This window comes from Taudactylus pleione, unplaced genomic scaffold (assembly GCF_031769625.1).
Source record: "Taudactylus pleione unplaced genomic scaffold, aTauple2 ptg001314l, whole genome shotgun sequence".
Taxonomy (NCBI): Eukaryota; Metazoa; Chordata; class Amphibia; order Anura; family Myobatrachidae; genus Taudactylus; species Taudactylus pleione.
This window is the reverse complement of record NW_028285714.1, coordinates 9490776-9505820: the sequence shown is the minus strand read 5'-3', so window position 1 is coordinate 9505820 and position 15045 is coordinate 9490776. Positions and strand designations below refer to the sequence as shown.

The following is a 15045-nucleotide window of genomic DNA, read 5'->3' as shown; positions in this document are numbered from 1 at the left end:
GTTTGAAAGAGGGGAATCCCCTCCCTCAGGCGATTTGCCCACAAAAAAATATTTGCCTGGTGATCAGTGTTATGAGCAGATAACCCCCTGCACTACCAAAAATGTCGGGCAAGGATGTTGGAAACTTTCCCTCCAAGCTGGCATCTATAGAATCAAGGACAGCCATGTTATAAAGAGGGGTTCCCCTCTTTCAAATTATGGGTTCTCTTAGTACTTATTGTCTGGTGATAACCTATGATCACCAGATAATATAACTCTGCACTACAGAAAACATATTTTTTCTGTATATGGGGGATGGCAATATGTGCCCCTACAATGACACTGGTAACTTTGTGGGCACCCATGTTTAAAAAAGGGGAGTCTGCTCTTTTAAACTTTAGGTACACTAAGTGTTATTGCCTGGTGATCACTGGACAATATCTCACTGCGCTACGGAAAACTGTTGTTTTCCGTATATGGATCAGAGTGTACTATGAGTATTTGCTATATTATGCCCATTATTAAATCTGTAGTAGTCTCAGCTTTCAAATTGGTCCCCCCTTAACAGATGGAAGAAGGGCATATTGTGCCCCATCTCCTCCAAATTGTGACCCACTAGATGCTATTGTCTAATGATCACCAAACAATATTACACTGCGCTACAGAAAACAGACGTTTTCTGTATATGGTTCAGAAGGCACTATTAACAAAGTTAGGACCTCATTCAGAGTCGGTCATTGCGGCCGCATGGTCGTACGCCACCGATGTTTGCTATACAGCGCATGTGTAAAGTTCACAGTGCTCGTGCGCAAACTAGCCGCTACGATCAGAAATTGCTCTCTCCTTGAACACAGCCAGGTCGGTAGTTTGAGTGACAGATGGAGGCATTTGTGGGTGGTAACAGGGGAAGGTGTTGAAAACGGGGAGTGGAGATCTGAACGCAGGTGTGCCTCATTATGCGAACGGCGTTTTATGGGAGTGCATACGGATTATGGGAGTGCATAATTAACAAAGTAGCGTCATGGCACATGTGACATGGGAGGTTTTTACACTGACATGATCGTAGAGCTTAAGAGAGGGTATGGTCAACCTTAAGCTCTCCGACCAGTGCCGATGGTTCCTGATGGTCTTGATTAATCCTTATATGCCCGGAGATGACGTGCAATGCGTATGAGAAGGGGGCATATTTTTTTGTCTTCCGACCGCTTCCTCCCCTTGGTCGGCCAACTACCAATCTGAACTTAGGGACGCAACTTGCGATGGATTCATTTGAATATCCGGCCCCTTTTTCCTTACGACCGTGCGGCCACTTCGAACGACTCTGAATGAGGTCCCTAGTCCCTTCTTTCAAATGATATACCCCACTTCTGTTATTCTCACATTTATGCACAGATACAGTCAATTTAGACCTTTGGTAAGCATGTTGGCATAATGCCACAGTGTTCATTTAGGGTACTCTCTTTTTTTTTATTCAAGTATTTAATTTACCAGGATTTTTTTTTTTGTTATTGTATGGAAAATGCAAATTTGAATCTAAGAGAATGTTAACTAATGGGCTGATTCTGAGTTGGGAGCAAAACAAAAGAAAAGTAATTTTGTAGCTGGAACAAATCATGTTGCACTGCAAAGGGTGCACATATATTTATTTGTTTGCATTCAGGGCAAATACTGGCCGCTGTTGGATGTAGCCCACAAATGCTAAACAGCTTTATTTTTACACTGTATTTTATATTGAACACTCTTCTCAAACATCTAAATCTTTATGTACAGCACATTTGAAATCTGCCCCACCTGCAGTGCAGCATGGTTTTACCAAGGTGCAAAGTTATTGCCATGAATCTTTTTTGTTTTGCGTTTAACTCCGAATCTGGGTCTAAGTGATTTAGGAGCTAAAAAACATTATTAATAGTTATTAAACATGTGTAAATTGCGATATACATGTAAATGAAACAATTATTGCCAGTAAGAACAATCACAATTATGTGTGATAATAATAAATGTATTTATATTTGCTCTTTAATATTATAAGTGTGTCTACATCCTTAAAGTAAATAGCTCTGGTAGTTTTCTGTCCAACATGGTCACAATATACTGTAAACATAGAACTGTTCAGAGTTTGGCACTTTCCATTTTCTGTAGGCATATGTTAAATTATATATTATTGTTATACATGGTGCTGTATAAAATAAATGGAGATATAGGGATACATTTATAATGCAGGTTTACAATTCAATGGTCCCCACCATGTTTGATGATGGGTTCTAACTGCAAAATGCAGCATTTACTAAAGGTAATTTTTGCCTTCTAAGCTGGTCAAATTTCAATCTCTATTAGTTTCTAAACCATTATCCAGCACACACCTGCTACTATTTAAAAATAATACTTGAATCCCTAGGATCTGTGCATGCTACTATATTTTAAAAATGTGAATTATCACAAATTATAAAAAATTTAATTGCATTCCTCCAGAATTGATGACCAGGGTTAGTAGTAGCCCCCTGATATTCCACTAACCAGCAATGTGGCAATATTGCAGGGGGAAGGGGCTTTCGACATGAAGATCTATTGCTATATTGCCAACCAGCCCTAGGCGAGTCAGCTGAGGTGACCTAGTATCCCTAAGGATTTAAAACCTTCAACTAAAAAGGCAGGGCCCTGCCCATACACACAACCAACCCTGTTCTGATTGTGCTAGGACTATTACCCAGATTTGTGCAGCAGAGCATATATGGTTAATAAATAATTAATGTAAAATAATAGATACCATTTTCCTCTTTACTAGTGCACTACAGGTCCATGTCATGAATAATTTGAAGATTGTAAAAGTCCAGCATTCTCAGATTTATTGCATCTGTAAAGAAAGAGAGAGTTGATATTTGATGTTAAACTTTTTTATAAAGTTGTGGCGTAATTTTTCATTTTTTTCATTAATGTATGATAGGCTTATTGAGACTTGATCAGTTTTCAGTGTTGCAAAATCATTGTTAGCTTAGAGTCAAGTTTATAATTCCAGAGTTGTCCTACAGTATGTGCTTATTTTATTCTGTAAAAACATTTTACAATCACACTCTATATGCAGGCATTGCTAAACTGTAAAATGTTCATTAAATTCAATTGTTTGGGAAGCTAAATATATATATATATATATATATATATATATATACTTTTCTAATATAATTTATACTTTTTATCATTCTTTAATTTTTTCATTCACTGTGTAAAAATCAAACTATGTTTTTAGCACTTGAAAAGTGAAGCTTTGTAGATAATGTACTATGGGCTCGATTCAAAGATGGATGGAATTGCAGAGCTAAACACAAGCAGCTGTGAAATTCCATCTATCTCAAATGCAAATGCAGCAATAATTGTCTAGAAATCTGCATTCACCGATGCAGACCCTGGCTTAGTCTTTCCCGGAAAAAGGGGGGGTCATGCCCCCATCTCCGGGAACGGTGGCCAGCCATACACCATCTCCACCCCATAAACGGAGTAGCTTGTCAATCATGCAGTGGTTTGGAGGGGTCTATGAGCGAGATCCAGTACCCGTTTGCACATGGGCAGAATGGGTCCAGTGCATGACCAGACCCTGCACCATCAGAGATGTATGCTAACCATTGCAATAGCAAACATCTCTGAATCAGGCCCTAAATGACCAAATATAGCTACATACTATTGTTTAGGACCTCCGTTTTCACCTTGAGAAAAATTAAATCAAGCAGAAAGTGATTACAGATAAAGGAGAAAAGAATTATCTCATTCATAGAAATTATTCATTATTTGCCGCCCCAATGTTCTAATTTAAGTGTCTTGTGTGGTCAAAATGACTGTGTGCCACTTTATGTAACAAGCAATGATTAATACTCTCCAGCCAAATATTACATTCTAATAATCCTGCTCTGCAAAACATAATTTAATTTATGTGAGGGTTTACAAAACTAAATCTGTCCACTTATTGGCAGGTGGATAAAATGCAAGCTTGCCCTGCAAAGATTAAACAATTAGAGGCACCAGTACATATTCGGTCATGTGGCATCATCAATTAGGACTTTGCACAGTACAGTACCATACCTTTTGAAGTATTGTGTATTGTAAATTATCACATACATTTTCAAATCAACATATCTCAAGAGGGCTCTACTGAAAGATTTAATAAAATGAAAAATTGCTCATGTCTTTAATGAACTATGGAATCTAATTTCTGCCTGATGAATGTCTTTGTTCTAAATCAGTACAATATAAAAACAGTCATGGGACAGTACACTGAATACTTAGTGCACTTGTTCTTATGAATATTACTGGGGGTTGGTATATTGGAAGTTATCTATTCACCATCATAGATCAGGTAATTTCAGTTAATCATTGATATATTTATGATTATTTGAGTACTCTTGCTGCTAAGCTGTACTGTATTTTAAATGGTTACTTATGAAAGTACAATTTCTTCTTCAGGGTCCATAGGGATCCATATGTATACCATGGGGATATTATGGTTGGAGAGATCCAGGCACAAACTAGTAAAAGCTTCAGCTCCCAGGATGCATCAGGTTCTTCTCCATATATACCTGGCCCCTAGCCATAGGCCTTCAGTTGTTTGTTTGGTGCAACAGGATCAAGATGCACCTTTGTAGCAGGAGACTGCTCATGCAGTCCTAAGCTTTTATTTTATGTTTTATTTTATTTTGGGTTGGCAGTACTAACGGTCTGAAGTAAGACACATATACTGCAATTCCATCTACCTCTGCAGGGCCGCAACACCAGCAACTGGGCTGGTGATTTTGGTGGGTCATGGATGAGCTTGCTAGCAGCAATGCTGCGACTTGGACTGCAACCAGATGCATGGAGATGTCAGGTAAGGCGGTTCTTCACTTATGGGAAATCGCATCTGGCAGTCTTTGCTTCTGGTGTCAGATGCACCAGAAGCCGCTGCAGTCAGGGCCTGCAATTGTCCACATTCTCACTACACCACCGAGGCCTTATTGTCTGATGCTGGGGATTGGCAGCAGATGCTTCTGCTGCAATGAGGCCAGAGTACCTGGCTGGTTAACATAGCTTAGGGGAGGTAGGCGCTCCCCCGGTTGCTCCCCTCCTGACCCAGACGAAGACTCTATAAAGGTTTTCACGCATCTGAGTTTTTCTGCCTACCCTATATGTGTCTCGAGATGCACAAGTACACATCTGTAGCTGTTGTCTCAGGAGGGTTTGGGTCAGTCTCCATGTTGTTGATATTAAAATGAGCCTCTACATACCCCTGCCTGTACCTTCTAAAACCCTTCCTATAAACCTCTAAGGATGATGCTAATTTGTGTACGCAGTCATACAATAAATAGAGACTCCAGACTCAGAACATGTGGTTCCAAAGCACAAAGTATTATTCAAGTAAAAGTACAGTCAGTTACACGCTATGATCTGTGTACAATAAGCACAATTAAATCATACAGTCACAAGGTACAGTTGAGATACATATGCATGATTCACAGAGAGAGAGACAGAGAGAGAGACACAGAGAGACACACAGAGAGAGAGACACACATAGAGAGAGAGGCACACAGAGAGAGAGAGAGAGAGAGAGAGAGACACTGAGAGAGAGCAAGACACAATTTAGGTGCAAAAGGAAATTATACAGACCCCAAGTACAGTATACATATGCAGACGCTTCCAGACAGGGAGATAGGCATCAGCAAGAGACCCCTAGTCATACAGCGTTCAGCATGAAGACCCAGAACCAGCATTCATGCACTCATATTTATACCCCCCAGAATAAACAGGACACTAGAGAAGTATGTTGCTGATATCATTGGTTCCCAGGGGTGAAGCATCTGTTACAGCACATTTAACAGGCTGGTTCAAACAGACTCTCCCTGCCTCTAACAGCTGGGGGTCATCCTCTTCACGCCTCCTGCAGCATCCTAACAATTGCTTCTAAAATATACATTTTGTTGCTTGTAGGCTCTGCGATCCATAACTCGGGAATGCATGATGCGATCTCCCCACCGATAACACCGGCATACTGTAAAAAGGATACGCATTAGTACAACTCCAAACATGACTTGTTTAGCATGTATAATACCTTAGTTATCAAATATCTTTATTTTTCAGCATTTAAACTAAATGAACCAACTTAAATCATACACTTTAGAGCTTATTGAACCTTATGAGTGAATATGTAATGTGTGGGTATTCGGGGTTTGATATAAGGACGCTAGTTATTAATGGGTGAGATTTGAGTGCATAATTTCTCATACACGAAGTGAACATTCAGCAGTGTGGATTGCTGAGCATTGTAGTTCCATGCACTCTGTCAGCAGGCCCCCACCTGTCCTGTGTTCAAAGGAAAAAAAAACCTCTTTTGTTCTCACAGACTCTTGTGTGAACTGTGAATCAAGCTGTGAAGTTGGGGCCATCCTGTCTAGGATTCAGACAAATCCAATTGTGTAGATCAATGCCTGGATTATATTACAATTGCCACAACTATACTTTATCTGCATCCAGGGATTCCCAATTTGTATGTAAAAATAACCATTGTCTTTTCTATTTACTTTTACTCAGAAAGCATGTTCTTCCAGTTGCCCTTGGTAGATTAACAAAAACATTGCCATCTGTTCTTAGCACCTGAATTGTAACTTGAAATGACACTGGTCATAAAATGGCATCTTACAGATTCTTGTTTCTAAAATGGAGTCTAGCTGCCATTTGCAAGATGGTGTCATGCACGCTTCAATTTTAAACTGATCTTGTCTCAGCCAATAATCCAGTTTTGACAGTGTATACCTCTCCCATGGTTAAGGTATACAGGCAGGGCCACTGCAAGGTTTCAGGGCACCCTAGACAAAGGTTCACAATGTCATGCCTGTTATCCCCCAAACCCACCGCCCAGCTCATAGACACATACACAGGACCCTAATAAAATTCACATGACTCGGATTAAAGGGATGATTCCCCCTGCATATTCCCAGTAGTAAGGGCCCCTGTAGTGCCCCCAGTTGTAATGCCCTTGTAGTGCCCCCAGTAGTAATTCTCCCTACAGTGCCCGCAGTAGTAATGCCCTCATAGTGCCCACAATAGTATTTCTCCCTGCAGTGCCTCCAGTAGTAATGCCCTTGTAGTGCCCCCAGTAGTAATGCTCCCTGCAGTACCCTGAGTAGAAATGCCCTTGTAGTGCCCCCAATAGTAATGCTCCCTGCAGTTCCCCAATAGTAATGGCCCTTGAAGTGCCCCCAGTAGTAAGGGCCCCTGTAGTTCCCCCAGTTGTAGTGCTCCCAATAGTGCCCCCATATGATGCCCCTGTAGTGTCCCCTGTAGTAAGTTCCCCCCCGCACACACATACAAAAAAAATACTTAGCTTAAACCCTGATCCAGTGCCTGCTGCCATCCATCCCCAGTGCCCGCTCCTCGGAACTATGGGAGTGACATCATGATGTCACTCCTATAGTGCACTGTGGGAACCAGAAGCTGGAGCTCAGGAGTGAGCTCCATCCTCCAGATGCTGGTGGTGCTGGGGGTGGGAGAGAAGGAGCCTTGTGCCTGCTGGTAATACAATCTCAGTGGACACCTGGCAAATGGATGGTGCAGGGGGTGTGATCGCTGGGTTGGTGAGCCCCTTAAGCCACTGCACCCCATAGCAACTGCACCCCCTGCAACCTCTGTAGTTAGGCAGACTCAAAAGCACCCCCTAGTGGCCGGCGCCCCTAGGTAGCTGCATAAGCTTGCCTAGTGGTAGCACTGGCTCTGTATACGGGGCTCTATATCCTACCATTCCTGGTGTTTGTTTTGTTGATTCAGAGTCCATTGTAGTTATATTACATAGACATTGTATGTGACTTCTTGCTACTGTAGCTGGTATTGACACTGTCTTTTATTTCTGTCTGTCAGTTATAACTATCACTATTTTTTCTCTCCATCCTTGGGGGTGGAGGTTTTTCTTGAGTACTTTGCATTCATTTGATATTTTGTGAAGGCTGTCACATAGAATTGCATTTATTACCTTTATGAAATATGTCTAAAGATAAAGGGAAACAGGAGGGGAGCCCCCTGTGCTGGTTTCATGTAAACCCATGTATGTATGTGTAAAAAAGAGAACTTGTATAATGGGTAAAGTGTGAAATGGATATAAAATTATAAAATGAAGTGAATATGGGAAATCCATCATCCCATCAAGACCAGGAATCATCTACAGACTTGTAAAAAATCTAAAACAAGAACTGATGGCTAGCTTCATCCCTGACAATCAGGAGAAAATAAAAAGAACAAAATCCAAAGGATTCCACAACTGCCTCAAATGCAAGGGGTGCAAAACAGCAAACAAAAAAACTACAAAGAACACATCAAATTCCAATGTAACCAAACAAACAAAGAATATGAAATCCACCAAGAAATAATGTGTGAAACAGAGGGAATCATATACCTCATAGAGTGTCCATCCAAAACGTTGGACAAACAAAACGAAAAATGAAAATATCCACATTGTAGCACATATCGACAATATTAAAAGAGGACTCTCCACGCAAGGTGTCAAAACATTACTTGGATGTACATGACAAGAACCCAGATGGACTAAGATTCACAGGAATCCAAAAAGTAACCCCACATTGGAGAAGGGGTGACCAGGTAACAGAATTTAAAAAGACCGAAACCAAGTGGACATACAAACTAAAAGCCTGAATACAGACATTGAGTTCAATGCCTTCCTATGAGCATCAATTTCCATAAGGTTCACACACCCTAACATCAAAATTATTCCTACTAATTTACAACACACATCCCTATATCTTCAATCTATTTTTATTTTATTTTATTTTATTTATATTACTCATTATATTTATTATTCATTTTCTTAACATTTTTTTTTATTTTTTACTTTTAGTCGTTCATTCATTCATTTTTATCCTATCCTATTTTTATTGATTTTTATTCATTTTATTTGATTTTATTTTGAGGGCTATGCTGGAAACCTAAAATACAAGCACCTAAACATGTGCTTGCCACTTCTTTATACAGAAGATCATGCAGAGGATTTGTTATTTTAAACAGACCCAATAAAGTTTTTTCAAACACCCTGGTATAATAGGGACCACCAACAAAGTTAAACCATCCTTGACAAAGTGCATTACTGCATGAAATGCGTTGGATGGTGGGATAGCCAAAATACTCCAAACCGGAAGTGCAATCGTCACCATTTCTGGTGGAGGGAAGATGCCGACGGGAACTCTAGACATTGCAGCATTGGTGTGAGAAGGCAGAGGTGACTGCTGCCAGGAGGCAGAGGTAGGATTAGGGCCTGTGTCTCCAAACATTGAGCAAGTGACGCTGCCATCAAAGCATGCAACATCTACAACCACCATGGCCCGGCTCCACACAAATAACTGCTAAAAAGCTATAAACATATACAGGGGTAATCAATATGGGTGCGATAACATCGTTTTTGCATTAATATTGGAGGTATGACATCATTATCGCAGGTTTTACTTTTACACCGTATTCAATTTCAAAAACTTATCGCAGTTTTGAAAAGTGTTTGATAAAAAAACGGGGATAACTTTTCACCATTGAATAGGTGTTGAAAAAAAGTGCAGAATTGGGGTTTAGGGGTGCAGGCTTAAAAAAATAGCCTGCACCCCTGGGACTGACATTTAAAAAAGAACTGTGTCAAAAAAATTTTTTTTTTAAATACGGACACCCCAAAAAATGAATTTAAAAATTGGGGTGAAAAAAAAAAATGGGAAAAAATTGTTTAACAATAAGGAAATAGGTTCAGGGCTATTCTGCAAGTATGCGGCAGATGTTTTCTAGAATAGAATTATAGCGGCAGGTGCACAAATGCAGAATTTTTAAAAACTTACTTTAGGGACATAAAAATATGCTAGTACCCATTTTCATGTACCCCAAATTTGATGGGACCACTTAAAAAAATGAAAAAAATAACCTAAGTGCTCTTCTGCATCACTTCTTCAATGTCGGAAAAAAAACACCTGCTGTGGCTATTTAAATCCCTGACTTTCATTTAAAGGCTAAAACGGGGGTACCCATAGTGATCCCCCATGTTTTTACAATTTTAGGGGGGTCCTACAATTTTTTTAATGAAAAATTTGTAACTTTACGCAAATCCAACTTCGAAGTTTCCCGTTTTCGTTAATTTTATATTGAATACGGGTATAAGCGGGAGCGCGCTCGATACTTTAATGCAGGTAAAAACTCCGATATGAAACGTTAACTTCTACAGTGAAGTTAATGTTTCATATTGAATACCCCTCATAGTGGTTAACTCCAAATTTTCTAAGTTTTAATTTTAACTTTAAATCTTTCTCCACAGCATTGCCCAGATATTATTATTTTTGTTATATTTTATATATTTTTTTTATTTATATTTTATTATTTTTATCATTTACTTCTTTTATTACTGCTACTCTCATATTTGCTTATAATTCTCTCAGATCCACATTTGTACATTTTATTATTTTTACTCCCATATTCACTTAATTTTATCATTGTATATCCATTTCACATTTTACCCATTATACAAGCACTCTTTTTTACATTTACAATTACCATAATCTATAAGAGCTGCTCCTCATAGTGCAGCCTACATAACCACATTTCTTAATCCATGTATGACCTATGGGCCTGATTCAGAGCCGGACACTATTTGCGCTCACTCGTTCAGAAAAAGGGGCCAGATATTTTAATAGAGCGCTCGCTCTTTGCGGTCTGTTGATGCCTCTATGTCTGAGCGAGCGAACAAAATATGCGCTCGCTATTTTGTAAACACGCCCCCTGGCCGTTCGCATCATACGTCATCTCCACTATTTATTAGATTAAACGAGTACATTGAAAGGCGTCTGAACTGCTCGCAGTGCTTGTGGTTGGATTTTCCTACCACAATCATGCGAACAGTTCAGGCTAAGAGACAACCAAGTGACGTGGCCGATGAAGCTGCTTTGTTAATTATGCACACACTTAAAACGCCTGTTTTGACAGTTTGGCACATCTGCGTTCGGATCTCCACTCCCCGTTTTCAAGCACCTTCCCCTGTTACCACCCACAAACGCCTCATCCTGTCACTCAAATTAGCAGGCACTCGCTATTTTGCGAACACACGATTTCCGACCGCACTGACTGGTTGGTGCATGCGCATTACAACCCATACGCATGCGCAGATGTGCGAACATCGCTCTAAGCGAATGAGTGGCCGCTTTCGAGCGGCTCTGAATCAGGCCCTATGTGTCCTCTCAAGATGTAAAGGATGGTTTGTGTGTTGTCTGTTATAAAGAGCCTCCTCACCAGTCCAGTTTACCTGTCTCTGGAAAAGAGCCATCTTAGGTATCCTCCTTATCCTAGGTTATGAAGCAATTTGTGGATTGTATGGCTGCTCCCACAATGCCTCCTTGGATGGGGTGTCCACAGCATGCTGTTTGCATCTCCTATGCATACTTTCTGGAAGGATGTTTATGGCCATTCTAGTCAGAGTATGGCACCATCTAATGTTGAAAGTAGAACAGTAGTAACTGAGAAATGCTACATTGTCTATTCCATCAGTATCGTCTCTGAAGGATTCCACAGATAAGAAAATTGAAGCATGTCTTAAGGCAATATTTTCGTCATCTGGAGCTGTTATTTTTCCAGCTATGACTGGAGCCTGGGTAGCCAAATCTTTTGAAGAATGGATGGGGGCATTGGAAGACTTTCTACGAGGTAGTACCAGAAAACAGAGGATGTATATTGCCCACATATGTGAAGTGACTTCCTATCTGAGAGAAGCTGTGGTAGATGCTGGAATATTAGCTTATAAAGCATCATTAGCATCAATAGTGGCATGAAGGGCTCTTTTGGTCAAGATTCTGGAAAGCTGATACAGGATCAAAGCAGGCGCTAGAAGTCTTACCTTTTTATGGAAAGGTACTTTTTGGAGCAGTGTTGGATAAAATTATAGCTACTCCGGCGGCTTAAAAATCAGCAGGTCTGCCATCTACATGTGAGGTTCTGGTTTTGGTGTGGGCCTGGGGTGGTAATAGGAGCAGACACTGAAGCAGCTTTAAAAATAAATGTGGAGTTTTTAATGAGTGGCTTAACAGACATGAATGTGGCAAAACAAAAGTCCAGGTATAGCACTAAAGTGTACTTGGGAACTGTAGTGAGGCAATGGGAAAAAGTCCAAGTAGTGATAAGAGAAGGCAGTCCAGTATTCCAGGTTTTGTGAGACTGAAATTAAAGTGCAGGCTGAAGAATATAATGTCCAGAGGAATGCAAGTGGAGGCAAGGTGCAGGGTAACAGCTGACACCAGTACTCGGGCAAGAGAGGAGTAATGAAGGAGGCAGGAGAATCCAGTGAGCTGGAACAGGCAGGGTGAAGTAGGCTAGGTAATGAACCCAACAGAAAGTTGAACAAGCACAGGAACTCTCTCTCAGCTCTTGCTGAGAAACACATTTCACTGGCAATGAAAGGAAGCTCTGCACTCCCTTAAATACCCAGTGCCACACTGTGACAGGCTAGAGAGAGCATGTGAAATACCAGGATAGGGCAACTAGTTCACATGTCATGAGGTAAGATGGCGGCGCCCATGTCAGAATGGAACGGAAACACCACCAGGCCTAACCAGACCAGAGTGACCGTATGCCCGCACAGGACTACGTGCAGCCAATGCACCCCACCAGACACCAGTGCCACCACCAGATGCTCCTATTACCTGCCGGCCTTCACTTTCAAAAGGCATCCTCCCCAGAAATTCTTTTGCACAGATCCTCCATCAGATGCAGTCAAGGCTTTGGCCTTTCAGTTAGCCATTCACTCCCTTCTACCGGCTGGGGTAATACTTCCATTTCCTGTGTCGCAAAAGAGACAGGGTTACTATTTCAGTTTATTTCTGGTTCAAAACCAAATGGGGCTTGTTGCCCTATACTAAATCTAAAAACCCTCAACAAGTTTATCCATGTACCCAAGTTTTGGATGGAAGCACACAGGGCAATTATTTTGGAAATGGAGCCAGAGGATTACCTGGTTTCCCTGGACATTCAGGATGCATATCTGCATGTTCCTATTATACTATCCCACCAACAATTTTTAAAGTTTGCTGTCCTTCAGCAGCATTACCAATTTCAGGCTCTACCCTTTGGCCTATCTATGCCCCCCTGGGTATTTACCAAAATAATGGCAGTCATGGTGGCTTATCTCAGGCATCAGGGAGTCAGAATTCTGCCATAGCTGGACAACCTTCTGTTATTGCCACAGACTCCGGTTGTTTTACAAAGCCATCTTCAACTGACAATAGCCTGCCTATGAAAGCATGGCTTAATAATCAATTGGAAGAAATCATCACTTTCTTAAACACAGCAGATGGTACATATGGTATGGGTCGAGGTCCAGAGACTCGTCAGCCTTTGTGGATGCACTGGCAGTAAGATGGGACTTTAAGCTGGCGTATCTTTTTTCTCCAATTTTCTCCAATTTTTCTCTTTCCAAGAGTTCTCAGGAATTCAAGCTGGAAGGCAGAACTGTAATACTACTTGGCTCCAGCTAGGCCCAGACATAATCCTCCATAATCTGTCTGTAGACAGTCTGTACCCTCTTCCTCTATGGTATGATCTGCTAATGCAGGGTCCCTGTCAGCATCTGGACTTAACTCATCATGCTTTGACAGTGTGGCTTTTGAATCTTCCATCCTAAGAGCAACAGGTTTTTCTAGTTCTTTAATTCAAACTATGATTAGGGCATGGAAGCCTTCCTCTGCACACATCTATTACAGAGTTTGGCATTCTTTTGGTCAATGGTGTTGCCATAGGAAGTATGATACTAAGGTGCTCAGGATTTCCATGGTACTGGGTTTTCTTCAGGTGGGGTTAGACAGTGGTCTCTGCCTGGCCACTTTGAGAGTGCAGGTTTCTGCACTGTCAGTCTGGTTCCAGAGGAAGATTGCCTCATTACCAGATGTTAGCATTGTTTCCAAGTAGTTCTGTGAGTTCAGCCTCCTTGTGTTCCACCGGTAGCACCATGGAATTTGTCTTTGGTTCTTAAGGGGCTACAAGTTCCCCATTTGAACCTCTAGACTCTGTAGATTTGAAGTGGTTGACAGCGAAGACACTTTTTCTTCTAGCTATCTCTTCTACTCACAGAGTCTCTGATTTGGCAGCACTTGTCACATTTTTTATATATCACCAGGATAAAGCTGTCCTTCATACAAAGGAGGGTTACCTTCCTAAAGTAGCGTGCCATTTTCATGTAAATGAACAAATTGTATTTCCTGCTTTTCAGGTTCCAGATCTTTCTATAGGTGAAGCCTCACTGGATGTAGTTTGTGCTCTCCGTATCTATGTGGAGCACACAAACTCTGTTAAAAAATCTAACATTATATGGTTTTCACAAATGAGGATGGACTGCTAATAAGCAGACTCTGGCAAAATGGCTACGCATGACCATCTCTCAGGTGTACACACAGGCTGATCTCCCTGTCACAAGCACAGTGACAGCACATTCTATTTGGTCTGTAGGTCATCATAGGTATTTAGTCGTGTTTCCTCTGCTGAACATTTGTGCAAGACAGCCACGTGGTCTTCTGTCCCCACTTTTCTTAGGCTCTATACCTTTGATACTTTTGCCTCTTAGGATGCTTCCTTTGGGCAATGAGTTCTCCTTTCTGTTAAGGAATGTCCCCTACCCTAGGGGGACTGCTTTAGGACATCCCCCATGGTATCCCTGTGGATCCCTATGGACGCTGAAGAAGAGAATTAGAGTTATGGAAGACTTACTGTACCTAGAAAACTGCTTTTCTACGAGGTCCATAGGGTCCACAGGGTACCCACCCTGATGCACCTGGCTGCATGGGGAGCTTTTTCTTTTGGTCACCGATTCTCTCATTTTGTGTAAAAGTGTTTCTGGTGCATGTTTGCTATTCCTTCTCCTTTTTCCTGCTCCTGCCTTGAGACTTGTTAACCCCACCGTAGCCATAGGCCTTTAGTTTAGTTAACTGTATGGTGTCTTGATCTCTCCAACCATAATATACACATGGTATCCCTATGGACCTTAACTCTAATTATTTTACACAATATATTAGTTGCATATGTCTCTCTTCCAAGTGTACT

At 41.1% G+C, this 15045-nt stretch overlaps 1 long non-coding RNA gene across 1 annotated transcript in view; it reads right to left on the bottom strand.

The window, feature by feature from the left end:
• Window positions 1-15045, bottom strand: part of LOC148443238 (uncharacterized) — a 105731-nt gene that overhangs the window by 51967 nt on the left and 38719 nt on the right. The window contains exon 2 of the long non-coding RNA XR_015875709.1: window positions 2744-2830. This is a non-coding gene — a long non-coding RNA (uncharacterized LOC148443238). The remainder of the gene's footprint in view (window positions 1-2743; window positions 2831-15045) is intronic.